A 5,709-nucleotide genomic window follows, 5' to 3' on the forward strand; every position below is an offset into this window, starting at 1 on the left:
ACTCAGGCCCAGATTTTCTAATTGATGCCAATTTTATAGGCACAGGTAGATGGTGCCCATGTTTATTTTTAAAAAAAACACTGTTTAAATGACTTTTTTGTGTTATATTCAATAAACAATTTATTTGCAGGAAAGGGACATTTCTGCACCCCTTTTCCCATAAATCTCAGTCGAGGTTTGGATGATAAGTATTAAATTCCAGTTGATGCAGAAGAATGTGATAAACAGACTGTGTTTGGAGATTACTGAACCTCAGGGATACATTTTTCCAAAAGACCATTTCCTGTTCAAGACAAAAGCATCCACAAAAACTCCTCTTAAAGGGAAAGAAAAACACATTGAAGGTTCTCCAGATTTCCTCTAAGTTTTTACTGATTGAAACAACAAGATGTGTTTATTGCTGCCAGGACTTCCAAGGACAGATGGGGGAATCGTTCAGGGCTGGACAAGATTCCAATTTTGGCTCTGCTGTGATGTAGGAGATGCACTGAGAAGCTCCGGTAGGAGAAGTTCTGCAGGGATAGTGGCTGTAATTGCAGGGAGGTTTGGTGCACTTGGAGGAATGTGCCCAAAGTGCTGGAAAGTCCTGAGGCACTGCATTGCTGTGGAAGATGCAGAGTTGCCATTGCTATTTACTGGATAGCATCCAGAGCAGTGCTGACCTGTTCGAAAACTTCATCCACAGATCCCTCAGCATGAATCATATGAACAATGCCACGGGTCTCATAGAAAGCAATGACAGGCTCTGTGGCCTCGTAGTAAGTGTCCAGTCGCTTTTTGATGGTCTCCTCATTATCATTGACTCGTCTTTTCTGCAGGCGCTTCACCATGGTCTCAGACTCCGCCTCTGCATATAACAGCAGGGTAGGAGGACCAATATTTTTCTCAAATTGTTCTCCTTGCTTAACTTCCTTTGGAAACATCTGCCTTTGCTATCATTGCTTCTTTCAGCATGTCTAGTACAGTGTCTAATGGCACCAACTCTCCTTTCTCCATGATGGTTGACAGCTTTTTCCTCTTTGGGATCCAGAAGCAACTTAAAAGGTCTTAAAAGGTCTCCAGTTGATAGGTGAGTGTAGCCATACTTCTCAACTATCCTTTCACATTGTGTCCCCTTTCCTGAGCTTGGCCCACCAACCACAAAGATATTTTTACTGTTTTTTCAGTTTTTCTGCCCCATCTTGCATGTTAGTGTTGGATCTGGTAGAACAGATGGTTCCCATCTCTTTTTCTTTTGTGAATCCTGGTTTTCTTTGTGTCCCCTCTGTCCTTCTACCTGTCTTATATGTTCTCTCTTTAGTCTTCCCTTTTGCTTTCCAGCTCTCTCACTGTGTTATCTCTTGTCTATCCCTCTGATCCCCCTGGATCTTTCCTGTTCTCTTTCTGCATGAAAACAAATGACTATGTCTCCTGATCTCCTCTCACTTGTCCCCAATGATTCTTGTCCTTTTATCTCTTTAGCTTGCTGACTGCCTCCTAGGTCAAGTGTCTCTTTCTGGAAGTTCTCTTTCTCTCTATGTGTCTCCTGTAACCAACTCTTAGAAAATCAATTATTTACTTTTGTCTTCAAGAATGTTTCCTCTCTCTCAATTATTTTGATCCCTTTTCTTCAATGTCTCTTACACCCTGCTTCCTGGGCCCTGTTTCTCTCTGGATTATTTCTGCCTACCACACTCTCTCTTGTCCCCCTTTGTAGCTCCTTTGTCCTTTTCTTCTGTCTGGTTGTCTGTCTGCTGTATTTCCCTCTTTTCACTGGATCTTTCCTGTCTTCCTTGTGCCATTTTCTCACTGCCTCCTTTCCCTCCCTCTTTCTGGAATATTACCTCTCCCTTCTTTCCCCTTCTATTAACCTCACTCTGACTTACCCAGAGTGTCTCTTGTCTTTCCTGCCCTCCCCCTTCTCTCTCCGTGAATATCTCCAGTACCTCTTTTTTCCTCACTCTCCCCACCTTGCCACAAATGCCTCCTCTCTTTGTTTCTCTCCCCAAAATGTTTCCTGCTCCACCTCTTTCTCTGAATGTCTCTAGTCCCTTCTTTTTTCTCTCTCTCTTTCGCCAAGGATATTTCCTGCTCCCTCTCTCTGCATTTTTTCTAACTCTCTTTTGACTCCGGGGATGTCTCCAGTCTCTCTGGGTCGCTCCCTAGACGTCCCATTGGCAGACGTGGTTGCCATGGAGATCTTTAAATTACATTTTAAACTGAGTTTTAAGTGCTGGAATTGAGCTTCCTTAGGCACTTTAGGCTGCCTAATACTACTTTGGACATGGCTAATGACAGAAGTGGCATTAGGCGGCATTAGGCAGCCTAAAGCGCCTACTTAGGCGCGATTCACGACAAAAACAGGCACCGGAAATGTAGGCCTGGAAAACCCTGGCCTACATTTCTGGCACTTATCTTCTCCAGAGACACAATTATGTATGTATGGCACTATCACATGATTCCCAATATAACAACTGGGTGAAATTCAAACAAAGAAAGTTCCCAAAGGGCTGTGAACTGACAAAAACGAAAAAGGAAACAAAAAACAAAATGAAAATGCCTTTAAACCTCGAAGGTGCTCAGAAGCCAATATATGGTAAGAAGGTGACCACACCGGGGCAACAACCCCTGTAAGGACTTTCAAAGAGTCTATCATTGCACCATCCTCAAACGGTAGAAAGGTATTAAAATTTTGGTGAATATCTTTTTATACTTTTCTTCTTCTTTTTTCTATTAAATGTCCATTTAAAATGCCCAATGTTTAAGTGAAAACTATGATCCTCAAAGTAGGCAAAACTTAACTGTGAGTGTTTAGGAAGCCAACTTGCTACAACAGGTACAGGTGGGTCCTAACGCGTTTCGCCGACAGGCTTCTTCAGAGAACCCCCATGCTGGATGGAACATCAAGTTCAACAACTTCCTGAATCTTCACTTCTAAACCGGTTTGGTCACTTTCTTACCATATATTGGTTCTGAGCACCTTCGAGATTTAAAGGCATTGTCATTTTGTTTTTTGTTTCCTTTTTCGTTTTTGTCACTAATGATTGACACACGATCGGCAGTTGCTTTTTAGGTGGCTGCCAATATCAGCGCTGTATAGAAAATCCGGGCCTTAGGGCTCCTTTTACTAAGCTGTGCTAGCGTTTTTAGCGCACGCTGAAGATTAGCACGCGCTAACCCCCGCGCTACGTGGAAAATACTAACGCCAACTCTAAGGAGGTGTTAGCGTCTAGCGTGCACTAAGCGCATGCTAAAACCGCTAGCGCAGCTTAGTAAAATGAGCCCTGAGTGTACAATTAATTGGCAAACAGGAGAATACGTCAAGGAAATTAGTTTCCTTATAGCCTTCTCAAGAGCAATTTTCTCCCTTCAAAATTATGAATTTTACATTGGAAATATAAGAAAACCTTCCTGTTCTTGTGGGAAAATGAAGGCTCAGCATATACGGACCTTGCTATCCAATTTAGACATTACCGCAATGGGTTGTCAAATCAGGTTAACTGCAAAGAGCAGTTAAGGACACATTTTATGTTTTCAATTTTCTCATTCCAATCTGCAGACATAATTCTTCTGAGCAGACAAAGGAAACAATTATGGTAACCGATAAGAGTACGGAGGCCCTGATGTGCCACAGTGCTTTAAAGTATCCTTGAAAAACCATTTACAATGGGCATATTCAGAAAAAGGGAATTTCAAAACCTGACCAAGTACTGATAGTTTCTTCAAGATGTTGCACTTTTAAAGGAGCTTCATTTACAGATACCTGCCAAGTAAAACCGTAATTAGACTGTCAAATTCTTACCTCTGTGGGGAAAAGCTGCTCGGCACAACCTCGTTTCTAAACCACTGCAGAAACAATTAACTGCAGGAAATGTGTAAGCTCATTTGCTACGCCTCTCCACCCCATACTATCAAAATCACACCTGCAAAATATATTACAGTTATGAAGAGGCGATCTGGAGCCTGTCTGTGGGTCTTTAAGGCCTAAGAGACACTGTCAGCAAAATGGGGCTCCTGTTTTGGTGCATACATTGAAACTTGCTTGAATGAAATATAATTAGCAAAAGTATGTACAGTTCTTCCAGAACTAAAGCCCCATATGTGCTTTGTCCAGGCCCTCTTTTCCCAGTGCACATGTACGTTTATCTTTTGGAGGAAGGAGTCATTTTGAAAGGTATTCTTCTTTGAGTAAATCCCTGTTTTCCTATAGAAATTCATTTGAAAAGTATCCTCTCGATATTCATTTTATTAAAGTTCAAATCATTTTTATTCAAGTTTTTCAATGAAGTAATCAATAACAAGCAAGATGAGAAAACTATACTTACTGCTCAAGGAAAGAAATAAAGTCAGCAAACAAGCTCACAACACACCAGAGACACTTCTGAAAATACTCCAGGCTAGATGACTCTCTTCCCTCTTTAGGAAACAAACAGCCTAAAGCAGGGGTGTCCAACCTGAGGCCCAGTGAAGTATTTTGTGCGGCCCCGGTCGAGGGTAATGCAGTGTTTTCCTCTGCTGTCCCTAGGTATTTACCGTCTTGCCAGCTCCCTTCTCTGTCTTGCCGCAGCGTTCGCACGGCCCCAGAAACATTTTTTTTGGCCAATGTGGCCCAGGGAAGCCAAAAGGTTGGACACCCCTGGCCTAAAGCTTGTTAACCCAAACCCATTCTACAATTTTCCTGCTCTCATATAAACCCAGCTATTTCCACCTCCCAAAGGTTTCTTATCCTCACTAAATTTTCCAGTATATGATGAGGCCACATCCTTAATAGCAGGGACAATTAGACTGCAAAGAGGAAACCTTACTATCAGTCAATTGTCACTAAGAACACAAAGAAGCAAACTTATTATTATTTTCTTTAAATTTAGATACACCTTCTGAAGAAAATGCATACAACTAAGGAACCCTTATTCAGCCCTTATTAGCACAAGGTGAATAACCCTTATTCAGCCCTATATCTTGCTCTGACATAATTCAATTAGCTTGCTATCTAATCCTGGAAAAGTAATTTCCTTTAGTAAAAAGGAGAGTATGATGCCGTAGAGTACATACCAATCAATCCACCTCCACTCTCATTTCCTAGAAACGTGGACTATAGATAGGTTCATTAAGCAGGTCTTAAAGAATCTCCATCAAGTGGTGAAGCGGGAACCACTGAGTTAGTATCAGGGGTGACAACCACATGCCTGCCCTTAGGACCCGTCACCAGATATTTAGGTTTAATTATGCCAAAGTCCTAAATCAACTCTCTCCTTAGTCTTCTGTAGGAATGCCAGGAAACTCCATAGTAATAATAATAATAATAACAATTTTTTTAATATACCGCAGGACCGTAAAGTTCTATGCTGTTTACAATGATTAAAGATGTTACAGATTGTGTGGAATCAACAAAGTATAGACTTGGTGATTGACAGTTCTAGAGATCATTTTTTGAGGACTAAGATTGTATAGGCTAGTTTCCTAAGTATTTCAGGAATAGATGTGTTTTTAGACGTTTCCTGAATTCCCTATAGGTAGTAGGTACGAGTAATTGTTCTAGGTCTTTACCCCACAGTGCTGCTTGATGTGAGAAAAGATGTTGGTGAGAAACAAAGTTCGGGTGTGAGCTTCGCCTATGTCTGTTGGTTGTGAAAGAGAAAAGGTCTGTTATATATTTAGGGACTAAGCCATAAAGTACCTTGAAGCAAAAACAACCAAACTTGAATTTCACACGTGCCTCCATCGGTAGCC

At 41.5% G+C, this 5,709-nt stretch overlaps 1 pseudogene; it reads right to left on the reverse strand.

The window, feature by feature from the left end:
• Positions 1-439: 439 nt before the first annotated feature.
• Positions 440-1,159, reverse strand: LOC117366413 (annotated as a pseudogene).
• Between the last annotated feature and the right edge of the window lie 4,550 nt (positions 1,160-5,709).

Source organism: Geotrypetes seraphini, chromosome 9, assembly GCF_902459505.1.
Source record: "Geotrypetes seraphini chromosome 9, aGeoSer1.1, whole genome shotgun sequence".
NCBI classification, from domain to species: Eukaryota; Metazoa; Chordata; class Amphibia; order Gymnophiona; family Dermophiidae; genus Geotrypetes; species Geotrypetes seraphini.